Consider the following 13,475-nt stretch of genomic DNA (forward strand, 5'->3'; position numbering starts at 1 on the left):
CAGAAGATAGCAATCACTGGTCATTAATATCCCTTAATATAAATGGACTCAACTCACCTATAAAAAGACACAGGCTAACAGATTGATACGAAAAAGTATCCATCCTTTTTCTGCATACAAGAAATACACCTCAACCTCAAAGACAGATATCACCTTAGAGTAAAGGGTTGGGGAATTTTTTTTTCAATCAAATGGACCTAAGAAACAAGCTGGTGTAGTTACCCTAATATCTAACAAAATAGACTTCAAATTAAAATCAACCAAAAGAGACAAAGAAGGACATTTCATATTAGTCACAGGAAAAATCCATCAAAAGGAAATGTCAATACTGAACATATATGCCCCTAATACAAGATCACCCACATATGTAAAAGAAACACTTCTAAAGCTTAAATTATACATTAAACCCCACACACTAAGAATGAGAGACTTCAACAATCCCCTCTCACCAGTGGACTGGTTAGTCAGGCAAAAAATTTACAGAGAAATAAGGGAACTAACAGATGTTATGACTCAAATGGACTTAACAGACATCTGTAGAAATGGACAACTTTCTGGATAAATATCACTTACCCAAATTAAATCAAGACCAAATAAGCAAATTAAACAGACCTATAACTGCTGAAGAAATAGAAACAGTCATCAAAAGTCTCCCAACCAAAAAAAGCCCAGGACCAAATGGTTTCAGTTCAGAATTGTACAAGATTTTCAAAGAAGAACTAATACCAATACTCCTCAAATTATTCCATACAATAGAAACAGAAGGAACATTACCAAGCTCTTTTTATGAGACTACAATTACGCTGATACCTAAACCACAGAAAGACATTGCTAAGAAAGAGAATTACAGACCAAGCTCACTTATGAACATTGATGCTAAAATACTAAATAAAATACTGGCAAATCGAATCCAAGAACACTTCAGAACCATCATCCACCATGATCAAGTCAGCTTCATTCCAGACACGCAGGGATGGTTCAACATATAAAAATCTGTCGACGTAATCCCCCATATAAACAAGCTGAAAAATAAAAACCACATGATCATCTCATTAGGTGCCGAAAAAGCTTTTGACAAAATACAACATCCCTTCATGATAAAGGTCTTGGAGAGAGCAGGGATATAAGGAACATATCTAAACATAATGAAGGCAATATACAGCAAGCCAACAGCCAACATCAAACTAAATGGATAGAAACTCCTGGCGATCCCACTGAAATCAGGAACAAAACGAGATTGTCCACTCTCTCTATATCTATTCAATATAGTTCTTGAGGTCCTTGCTAGAGCAATAAGGCAACAAAAGGAGATCAAGAAGATACAAATCGGAAAACAAGAAGTCAAACTCTCTCTGTTTGCTGATGATATGATAGTTTACATAAGCCATCCCAAAAATTCTACCAAGGAACTTCTACAACTCATAAACACTTTCAGTAATGTAGCAGGATACAAGATTAACTCAAAAAAAAAAAAAAATCAGTAACCCTGCTGAATAAGGTTCCGAGCCATGTGACTAACACAGACAGGAATTATGGGCTGATACAAGTTATAAGAATTAATTAGTAAGAAGCCTGCGTTACTGGACCAATCGGTTTATGATTAATGTAGGCTTCTTTGTGATTTCTTTGGGACTTAACGGCTGTGGGAACTGGGCAGGACAGAAAACTCAGCCAACAGGGAACCACAGAGTCTATGTTATTTATTTGGCGTCTTTCACTCAGCATAATAAAATGAGACACAGGGCTGGAGAGATGGCTCAGAGGTTAAGAGCATTGCCTGCTCTTGCAAAGGTCCTGAGTTCAATTCCCAGCAACCACATGGTGGCTCACAACCATCTATAATGAGATTTGGTGCCCTCTTCTGGCATGTATGTATACACAATAAATAAATAAAGTCTTTAAAAAAAATAAAAAAAAATAAAATGAGACACATCGAGGCTATTGTAGCAATAGTTTGATAATATTTCTTGCTGAGCAGTGTTTCCTTGTGTAGATATACAATAATGTATTTTTCCATTCACCTGTTGGTGAGTGTTATCTGGGATAACAGCATTTGGCTATGGCAAATAAAGCTGTTGCATGCATACATCTTTGTAACCATATATTTTCTCCCTTTTTGGTAAAGATACAGAATTAGAATGATTGGATAACACAGTAGGCTCTAGACACCTTATCTGTTTATTATTGTTAAGTTTTGGAGAGCTCTTAATATGTACTAAATATGTCTTTAATTGATATATACTTTGGAAAGATTTTTTTAAACCCAGTCTGTGGACTTTTTGATTTCTTAAGAAAAAGTATGGATCCCTTGAACCAAGGAATATTAGCCCTTGGCTCCAGCATGTGGTCACCATTCCAACCAGAAATTGGCACAAATGCTACTGTGTCAGGGTTGTAGCCAATTTTCTTTTCTTTTCTTTTCTTTTCTTTTTTTTTTTTTTTGGTTTTTTCAAGACGGGGTTTCTCTGTGATTTTGGAGCCTGTCCTGAAACTAGCTTTTGTAGACCAGACTGGTCTGGAACTCACAGAGATCCTCCTGCCTCTGCCTCCCAAGTGCTGGGATTAAAGGTGTGCGCCACCGGCTCCAATTTTCTTAATGTAGGTGCTGACTTCCTTAACAATTTCCTCGTATCTCTTCTGGCTGTAGGGTGGCTTGGTGGAATCCATTTTGTTGACACCAACAATTAGCTGTTTCACTCCCAGGGTGTAAGCCAGAAGTGCATGCTAGATGGTAGTGCCAGTGGGAACACCCTGTTGGAAGCTTTGGGTTGTATCCTGCCACCAACTCGTCCAACTGACAAGCCTCTGCGACTGACCCTCCAGGATGTCTATAAAATTGGTGGTATTGGGACTGTCCCTGTGGGCCGAGTGGAGACCGATGTTTTAAATCCTGGCATGGTGGTGACCTTTGCTCCAGTCAATGTGACAGCAGAAGTAAAGTCTGTTGAAATGCACCATGAAGCTTTGAGTGAAGCTCTTCCTGGGGACAATGTGGGCTTCAATGTGATGTCTGTCAAAGACATTAGACATGGCAACGTTGGTGGTGACAGCAAAATGGAAGCTGCTAGCTTCACTGCTCAGGTGATTATCCTGAACCACCCAGGCCAAATTAGTGCTGGCTGTGCTCCTGTGTGATTGTCACACAGCTCACATAGCATGCAAGGTTGCTGAGCTTAAAGAAAAGATTGATCGTCGTTCTGGCACGAAGCTGGAAGATGGCCCGAAATTCTTGAAATCCAGTGATACAGCCATTGTTGATATGGTTCCTGGCAAGCCCATGTGTGTCGAGAGCTTCTCTGACTATCCTCCACTGTGTTGTTTTGCTGTTCGTGACATGAGGCAGACAGTTGGTGTGGCTGTCATCAAACCTGTGGACAAGAAGGCTGCTGGAGCTGGCAAGGTCACCAAGTCTACCCAGAAAGCTCAGAAGGCTAAATGAATATTATCCCTAATACCTGCCACCCCAGTCATAATCAGTGGTGGAAGAACGGTCTCAGAACTGTTTGTCTCATTGGTCATTTCAGTTTAATAGTAAAAGACTGGTTAATGATAACAACCTTCAGAAGGAAAGGAGAATGTTTTGTGGACCATTTTTTTTGTGTGTGTGTGTGTGTGGCAGTTTTAAGTTATTAGTTTTCAGAATCAGTACTTTTTAATGAAAACAACTTGACCAAAAATCTGTCAGAATTTTGAGATGCATAAAAACAAGTTTAATGAGAGAAAACAATGAAAAAGTGTGGAATGAAAAATTAAATTTCGACGAAATCCAAATTATCTTTCATGGATTATGTTCGCCCAATTCACATATTTTCTTCAATGTTTTCTGGCTTACAGTTTTAGAGTTTACATTTAATTTCACAATAAATTGTGTCTGTGTGTGTGTGTGCATTCATATCTGTGTGTCTGTGTGCATGCATGTGTTCATGCCTGTACATGTGGAGGCCAGAGGTCAATGTCAGACATCTTTACCCACATTTTTTTTTCAAGACAGGGTTTTTCTGTGTGTCACTGGCTGTCCTGGAACTGGCTCGGTAGATCAGATTGGCCTCGAACGCACAGAGATCTGCTTGTCTCTGCCTATTGAATACTGGGAGTAAATGCATGTGCAGGATTTCTCACTGAACCTGGAGCCCCATCCAATTGGACTGGTTAGCTAATGAGCTCCAGGGGTTCACCTGTCTTTGCCTCCCCAGCACTAGGGTTATGTTCTAGTTTCCACTGTCCTTACTTTGATAAGATACCCCAATCGAAAGTAACATAGAGGAAGAAAGGGTTTATTTGGTTTCCAGTTCCAGATTACATCTCACCATAGAGGGGAATCATGGGAGGAATTCAAGGCAGAAGCTTGACGTTCTTGCTCTTCCACACGGCACAGTCTCAGACCTTGGAACTCACTTTCCAGCCAAGAAGCACAGCAGGGACGTTGGCAATGATGCTTGCTAGCGGGCTTGCAGGCTGGCTTGTACTACCCTATCTTTTTCATACAGTTCAGGACCACCTGCCTGGGTGTGGTGATACCCAGAGTGGCCTGGGCCTGCCTACGCCAACTAATAATCAAGGCAAGACCCCACAGGCTGCCAACAGGCAATTTTGATCTAGGTGATCCCTCAGTCGAGGCTCTGTTCATTGTCAGGTGATGCTAGGTTGTGACAAGATGACATTTAAAATTAACCAGCACAGATGAAAAGTGCACGCCACTATGCCTGGCTTGGAGATGGAACTCGGGTCTTCATTTCTAGGCAGGAGGTAATTTACCAGCTGATGGAGGAGGGTCATCTTTCTATCTGTTGTTTCATTGGTTAATTAATAAAGAAACTGCTTTGACCCTGATAGGACAGAAAATTAGGTAGGCAGAGTAGACAGCATAGAATGCTGGGAGAAAGAAGCCGAGGCAGGCAGTCGCCATGATTCTCCCACTCCAGACAGATGCAGGTTAAGATCTTTCCTGGTAAGCCAGCTCGTGGTGCTACACAGAATATTAGAAATGGGTTAGATCAATATGTAAGAGCTAGCCAATAAGAGGCTGGAACTGATGGGCCAGGCAGTGTTTAAAAGAATACAATTTCCATGTAATTATTTCAGGTAAAGCTAGCCATGTGGGAGCCGGGGCAGCCGGAATGCATCCCACCGCAGCTTCTTACTACAACCAGCGAAGCCATATTTTCAACCCTATGCCTATTTTTTCAAGTAATTTCTTGAATGTGGTAGGTATAATGTCTAGTTCCATTTTTTCATATGGAGATAAAACAATGCCAGAAAGATTCATTTAAAAAAGCTGTCCTGGGGCTGGAGAGATGGCTCAGAGGTTAAGAGCACTGGCTGCTCTTCCAGAGGTCCTGAGTTCAATTCCCAGCAACCACATGGTGGCTCACAACCATCTGTAATGAGATCTGGCGCCCTCTTCTGGAGTGCGGGCATACATCGAGGCAGAATGTTGTATACATAATAAATAAATCTTTAAAAAAAAAAAAAAGAAAGAAAAGAAAAAAAGCTGTCCTCTCTCCACTCTGTTACTTTTGTGAAACACTAATTTTCCACCTTTGTGTGAGTTTGAGTTTTGTTTTACTTCATTGATATATTTGAATGGACTGTCTACCAATACCATGACATTATGATTACTAAAACCTTTATAATAAGTCTTAAATAAAATCAGGCATAAAATCAAAATCAAATTTTGTCCCTTTTATTTTGTGTTTGTTGGGCTATTCTAGGTCTTTCCGTATTTTCACAAGAATTTCAGAATCAGTTTGTTATTTTTCTAAAGAAAATGTATTTTTCTTTAATATGTATAATATATAAACTCAACAAGACAAAATTTACTATATATATCATATATATATATACAATTTTGCTATATATCTATAAAGAAAACAGTAAAACTAAGAAGGAAATAGATGGAACAACATGTTATTGTCCTACTGTGTTGTTTTGTTTCTAAAGAGAAATCGTTAATATCTTTATTTTTGTCCTTAGGTACGTCTAATTTTTAGATTTTTTTGTATTACTGCTTTTGATCAATTTGATTATTATCTACTTCGTTGTTTTCTTTTATGTGTGTGTGCTCACATTTCATTGAGCTTCTGAAGCTGAAGGAAAAGATGAAGTCTGTGGATAAATATGTCGGTTGGAAGACTGAAGAAGTGATGGAAGCTGATAGAACTTTTCCTCCTCCTGCTCCTCCTTCCCCTCCTTTCTCTCTCTCTCTCTCTCTCTCTCTCTCTCTCTCTCTCTCTCTCTCTCTCTCTCTCTCTCTCTCTCTCTCTCTGTTTTTTCGAGACAAGGTTTCTCTGTGTAACAGTCCTAGCTATCCTGGAACTAGCTCTTGTAAGATCAGGCTGGCCTTGAACTCACGGAAATCCGCCTAGAAGTTTTCTTAAAATTATCAATGAAATAAGAAGCAAGACCACAGGCTGCTATGGGGTTAGAGAAGGAGATATATAAGAAAGTATACCATTGTTACCTGGGGGAGTGGGAGAATTAATGAAGCAGGGACCTGTAACAAAATGTTCAATCAGTAGGGGCCTACCTAAAATTAGTGGGCGCGAATTTAAAGTCAGCACGGGCATTCGTCAGTGTTGGCAACCTGCCAGGTGACTGCAGCAATTTGGAGAGGAAGGGATGGTTATGTTGATTAACACATCCACATCAAAACAGAGTTTGGAGTCTCAGAGGGCGGTTCCTTGCACCTAGATGACTGAATATATACATCTATTGATCCATGTGTAGCTCTTTCTTTCTTTTTTTTTTGGTTTTTCGAGACAGGGTTTCTCTGTAGCTTTGGAGCCTGTCCTGGAACTCCCTTTGTAGACCAGGCTGGCCTCGAACTCACAGAGATCCGCCTGCCTCTGCCTCCCGAGTGCTGGGATTAAAGGCGTGCGCCACCACCGCCCGGCTGTAGCTCTTTCTTAACAATGAAAAGTCAGGGGCTACAAAGGAAGTTACCAAGAATAAATTCATTGTAAAGTCCTTAACACAATCAGCGAAGTTATACACATCCTGGCTCAAGTCCGCCAAGCGCAACCACCAAGTTCTCTCATCCGTTGCAATCTGACATACATCCTTGCGGAGGCAATTTCCTCGCTAGAGATGCTCTTTCTCCTTTGATGGTCTATTTCTCCTTGAATTTCAGCTTTCCTGAGATATTAAACTATTCCTGTAAGGGCATTATCTAGTTTGTGGGGCTCTTTCTTAGCATTTGCCAGTTTTTTCACCGTAACCGTTTCTGTCGTCAATAGCTTTCTGCTACGGTGCTATAAACTTCCTGAGGGCCGGGCCTGTTCTTAGTTCCTAGTGAACCCAGCGCGTCTGGCACACAGGTAGATGGTAAGAAATATTTTTTTTTTTTTTTTTTTGTTTTTCGAGACAGGGTTTCTCTGTGGTTTTGGAGCCTGTCCTGGAACTAGCTCTTGTAGACCAGGCTGGTCTCGAACTCACAGAGATCCGCCTGCCTCTGCCTCCCAAGTGCTGGGATTAAAGGCGTGCGACACCACCGCCCGGCAGAAATATTTTTAAGTAAACGAACAAAAGTGAAAACAAGTAAGTGCGGTATGTAGACCCGCAGAGCCCCGTGCGGAGGGAAGCAGGACAAGCTCAAACACCGTCGCAGCCATCCACAGGCACCGGCTCTGGGACGCCTCCGAGGGGCTCGCCGGATATACGCAACGGCGTGGGGGCGGGGCTCTGGTAACCTTGGCAACATCCCGGAAGCCACTTTCCGCGTTCCCCTGTGGCGGGCTCTGCGGTTCAGGAGGCTGAAGTTTTAGTCGGGGTGGAGGCAGCAGTCGGCCATCGGCAAGGCAGGTTGGGTGAAGGGGGCAGGCTTGACGTCCACGCGTGAGGCGAGGGGAAGCGGCCGGCGCCTCCGTCTTCCAGGCACTCAGCGCCGCACGGCTGCTCTCCTCGCAGAGCCGGAGCGCGTTTCCGGGGAGGGCCCGGTGCTCCCTCTGCGGGGGCGCCCTTCCGTGCGCACGCGCGATCGTTCGGGCGCCCCGCAGGCGGCAAAGCCCCGAGGCTGTCCGGTCTTCCAGGTGTTTTTTGTCCTGCCAGGGAGTGGCGGAGTACTCGGGGTGTTGGGACCGGGCGTGTCCTTTCAGTGGAGCGGTTAGGACTGGGTTTCGAAGAAAGGGCCGCTGGAGAGTTTGGGTCAGGCTTGGGATTGGGAGTCAAAAGTCTGAAGTTGCTCCAAAGGGCGCTTGGCCTTCGTGTGGGAGGGCCTTTGAGGTTGGAGTCTTCGCCACAGTGGGCTCCATTAAAATCTCAGGAGGAAGGAAAATGAGATCTGTATCCCCATAGCTGGGTAAAATTGATGGCAGGGACAGTGTTCTGATTGCCCTCCAGGTTTTCATACTAAAGGTGAATCTGGTAAAATTCTACCCCCCCTCGCTCCCCCAAAGCCTGGAAGGGCTTCCCCCAGTCTTTAGTATAGCGCTCACATTGCTGTGGCCCTCAGCCTTCTTGACTTTTCTCGAGCTTGCCTCCCTTTCAAGACGTTGCTGTTGAGAATGAACACAGTTCTGAAAATGGTCTTTCCCCTTTGCACAGAACATTTTCCTTCCGCTCCTCTTATCCATGCTTAATCTTCACCCTCGACTTTGTGGAGGGACTTGAGGAGAGGAGGTAGCTTTTCATCACGTGTAGTAGGTACTTCGTTGACATAAAGAATCGACTATCTATACTTACTTTTTCTATTTTTAATCAGTGGTTTAGTTATGGTCCTTTGCGAATCTCACCTCTGTGAGGGTATAGGTTGTTTCTCTTATTTTATTTGATGCCTGGCTCTTAGCAAGTACTCTTAAGTTATTTGATGAGTGCAGTGGATGAATGAGGGAAAAAGAAACCTTAAGGAATTTAATAACAAAATTGTTCCTAGTTGAGATGGAGCAGAGTAGATAGGATTAGTTTATGAATAACTAATGTTTTAAATATAATTTGAAATAAAAATACCCTCCCTTTTAAAGAATTGTATGTTTTGAGCGAAGCAGAGCTAATCCATTTTCAGTGGTTTCCTAGCATGTTCTTTATAGTCGCGAGTCACACTCTCTGTGACAGTTTTCTGCTCTCTTCGTTATTATTTGTGTCACTTTGAGCAATGTCATTACATTCTCTAAGTGTTATTCAAGTCATTTGAGAGAATTAAAAACTGTCACTGATGCCATCAACACTTAAATGAGACTTGGTATGTGTCAGGCGGGGGTTTCCAAGCTGCTCACATATTTAATCAGTTTAATTTTAGAGTCAGTGATAAAGCTCACGGGCGAATCTAGACAGTCTGATTCCAGGCTCTACTCTTAGCCACTGTACCATGTTGTCTTTAAGCCAGTGTGTGCTGCCTGGAGTTGTGGGGTTAGTGGTGTGGCTCTTCATTAATGCTGCACATGGGTTGACATCACTGAGGTTGTGCATGCAGTTCTATAGACCACTTTTTTACATTGAACTTTTTCTTTTTGCAAATGTGTATGTATGTGTACATACACATATGTGTGCGTGTGTGCGCGCGCGCGTGCGTGCGTGCGGGTGTGTGTGTGTGTAAGTGAGAGTTTGATATCAGTCGGGTGTCTTTGTCACTTTTCCTCTGCCTTATATATTGAAGTAGGGTCTTTCCCTTGAATCTAGGATGTGCTGATTTGGTAATATAATTAGCCTGTTTGGGGATTGCCTACCTCTTCCTCCTTTAGAAAACAACAGCTTTGAGATATAATTCATCTGCCATAAAACCCATCCTTTATGTAAGTACATTCACATTTGTACAGCCATCATCAGCGAATCCCGGAACATTTTCATCTCTCCTCCTACCCCAGGAGAAAAACAAACTATACGCCTGTCTTCTTCCAGGCAACCACCAGTATACTTGATATTTCTGTGTGTGTGCCTAGTCTATACTTAGAAGAAATGGTATCATGTGATATGTGGCTTTTGTGCTTAGTTTTCTCATAGTTAATATATTCAAACTTCATCCACATTGTAGCATACATCAATACTTTATTCCTTATTGCTAAACAATATCCCATTGTATAGCTATATCACACACATTTATACACTGATGGGTTAATGGGCATTTTGAAATATTTCCGCTTTTGTCTATTAAATATATTGTTATGGACATTCATTTTCAAATTTTTCTGTGAACTAATGTTTTTAATTCCTTTGAGTATTTATGTGGGAGAATTACTAAGTCATGGTTTAAATTTCTGAATAATTTCCCACTGGTCTTCCAAAATGCCTGTATAAATTTATGTTCCAGTCAACAAATACATGAAGATTCCACTTTCTCCATAGTTAGTACTGGTCTGGTCCTTTTTTTAAAAAATCACCCTAGAGTGATTTTGACTCATATTTAATTATGTTGATCATTTTATGAAAAAGGTCCTTTTACTTTGCATGTGAATGTTTAGCCTGCATGTCTGTATGTGCACCACATGCCACTTGGTGCCTTTGGAGGTCAGAAGATGGTGTTGGATCCCTGAAACTGGAATTACAAGTGATTGTGAGCCATCATGTAGGTGGTGGGAATTGAATTGCGGTTCTCTGAAAAAGCAGCAAAGATTCTTAACCGTTGAGTCATCCCACCGGCCCCTCTCTTGATGAACTTCTTATGTGCTTATTGACCATCTAGTATCTTAGTTGAAGATGTCTATTAAAGACCTATGCTTGCTTTAAATTGGGTTGTTTGAATAGTCCCGGTATGAAGTTTCTTTGTATAGTCTAGATACAGGTAAATGATTTGCAAATACCTTTGCCACTCATTTGTCATCTTTTCATTTTCTTGATTGTACCTTTGAGTAGTCTTTAAAAATTTTGGTAAACCACTCATCCTCCCCACATCTGGTTTTACTCCAGAAACTATCGCTTGACCTGAGGTTCAGGGCTATTTATACTCAGGTTTTCTTCTAAGAGTTCTGTAGGTTTAGCTCTAAGATTTTAATATGTGACTAGTTTTAAGCTAATTTTTATACCCTATATGAGGTAGGAACCTGATTTTTTTCACAGAAGTATTGAAAACGATAATCATTGAATTAAATGATTTTGACTCCTTTTATGGAAAATAACTGTAATTGTGGTGGTTCATTTAGACTTTTGCCTGTTCCATGTCTTGTTAAGTGTTGGTTATGTCTACTACAAGTGAACATCACAGTTGGTTAACTCTTGGCCCCTTAGTTTTCTCATCTTTAAAATGAATCAAAATATTAATTACTTTATGAAGTTCTTGGTTTTTTTTTTTTGTTTGTTTTGTTGTTATTTTGAGATGGGGTTTCCTTTGTGTATCCCTGGTTGTCCTGGAAGTAACTCTAGACCAAACTGGTCTTGAACTCACAGAGATCCACCTGCCTCTGCCTCCTGAGTGCTGGGATTAAAGATGTGTACCACTACTGACTGCCCAGCTGAGCCCCTTGTATTAAAGAAACTAAGATGTGAAAGAGCTTAGACTAGTAGCTAGCCTACAGCGAGTACTCAGACTGTCTTCACTGATGCTTTCATTACCTCCACTGCTGCTGTTATTGCCGTCACCATCATAAAACTTAATTGTTGGTGACAGATGGCGCTGAGAAGATTGTGCTCATAAGTACAAGACTGAAACCATATCCCTTTTTTTCAGTTTGTAAAACTTTAATTCAAAATTGATCAGAGACCTTAATGAAAGACACGAACCTCCTCGAGGAAACCAGGGAAACACAGGATACGGGCACAGGCAAAGACTTTCTGTATAAGGCTGTTGATCAATGTGGGCTGATGGGGGTTCAGTGGGTTAGAGCCAAACCTAACACCTGAGTTTATCCCTGAGGCCCATGCGGTGGAAGGAGGAAGCCAACTTCCGCAAGTTGTTCTCGGGCCCTCATACGTGTACTGTGGCATGTACTCCTCCCTCTCCCCCAGAGGGCAGTAATACTGCAGTAAAAGAGTTGAAAAATGATGCTACGCCCTGTTAAAAAGCTGCACAGTTGGAACTCAGAGTGAAGAAACAGCTTACAGTATGGGTAGAAGTCTGTTTCCCTAGTGTATTTCAGTTATTTAACAAGGGATTGATACCCAGAAATATAAAACTTTAAAAATCTAAACACCAAAAGAAGACATTGACTAATTGTTGGTCAAATGAACTGAACAGACAGTTTTCAAAACAAGTACCCATGACCAGAAACACATGAGAATAATGTTCAGGAGCTAGAGAGATGGCTCAGTCATTAAGACCTGTGTACTGTTCTTCTAGAGGACTGCGTTTGGTTCCTAGCTCCCATGTGGGGTAGTTCATGACCACCCATAACTCCAGCTTTAGCAAGTCTGACACCCTCTTCTGGCCTCTGTGTGCACCCACACATGTCTGGCATTCCCCCCCGTCTCCCTCTCTCTCTCTCACACACATACACACACTCACACACACAGAGTTCTTTAAAAAAAAATGTTCAGCACTCGGGAGGCAGAGGCAGGCGGATCTCTGTGAGTTCGAGACCAGCCTGGTCTACAAGAGCTAGTTCCAGGACAGTCTCCAAAACCACAGAGAAACAGTGTTTGTCTTGAAAAACTAAAAAAAAAAAAAAAAAAAAAAAAAAAAAATGTTCAGTATCTTCAGTCATCAGTGAAATGCAAATCAGAGTTACATTGAGATTCTGTCTCACCAGAATGTCTATGTCATCAAGAAAACAACAACAAATAATAGTTAGGACACTGGGAGCTGGAGAATAGCCCATATATGTGGTTGTTGGGAATGTAATTAGTGCAACCAGTATGGAAGTTCTTCAGTCTTGTGATCCTGGGTACATACCAAAAGTAAGGATACCACAGCATACCTGTGCATCCCTGTTTATTGTGACACTGTTCTCAGTAGTCAAGTTATGGGCTCTACCTAGATGCCCATCAACAGATAATTGGATAAAGATATATGCAAGGGAGTGTTATTCAGCCACAAATGAATGTAATCAAATTATATGTGCAAGAAAATAGAACTAGAAATTATGTTAAATATAGATCCAAAAAGGTAAATATTATATGTTTTCTTTCTAGATTTAAAGAAAAAGACGTGAAAGTAGAAGGGAGGTTATTTGTAAAGAGGGATGGGACCAGTTAGAGGGGGAGAAGAGAGGGCAGTTGGGAAGTGATAGAATCAAATACATTATGTACATGAATGAAAATGTTACACAAATCATTTTATATATGTGTGTGTGTGTGTTAATAAAACTTGAAATAAAAATAGGAAAATAAAAAGGGCCTAGTCATGGGAAAACAAGTCCTAATTGTTGAACTGGGCATAGAGCTCAGTGTAAGGGAACTTGTCTGGCATATGTTACATCTGGCATCAATCTGAGCTCAGTACCACAGAAAAAGACAAAATAACTTGCTGTTTTCTAACCGTTTGTGACTTACCTCCTTTGCTGGATTGTAAGCTCTGTAATTAGACACGTTTAAAGAGTAAATATAATAAGAGGAAAACAATACAGAGAGCTAGCGAGATTATTGTGGAGAAGCACTGGAGTTTAGGTGTCTTT

General features: G+C 41.3%; 1 protein-coding gene and 1 pseudogene across 2 annotated transcripts in view; both read left to right on the top strand.

The window, feature by feature from the left end:
* The first annotated feature begins 2,003 nt into the window (after positions 1-2,003).
* Positions 2,004-3,439, top strand: LOC130870970 (elongation factor 1-alpha 1-like; annotated as a pseudogene).
* A 4,278-nt stretch (positions 3,440-7,717) lies between these two features.
* The window catches only part of Spice1 (spindle and centriole associated protein 1), a 44,228-nt gene continuing 38,470 nt past the window's right edge, over positions 7,718-13,475 (top strand). For both annotated transcript variants that reach the window (XM_057765962.1, XM_057765963.1), the window contains exon 1: positions 7,718-8,027. The gene's annotated coding sequence lies outside the window, so the exon portion shown is untranslated. The remainder of the gene's footprint in view (positions 8,028-13,475) is intronic.

The sequence above is a fragment of the Chionomys nivalis genome, chromosome 3, assembly GCF_950005125.1.
Source record: "Chionomys nivalis chromosome 3, mChiNiv1.1, whole genome shotgun sequence".
Lineage (NCBI taxonomy): Eukaryota > Metazoa > Chordata > Mammalia > Rodentia > Cricetidae > Chionomys > Chionomys nivalis.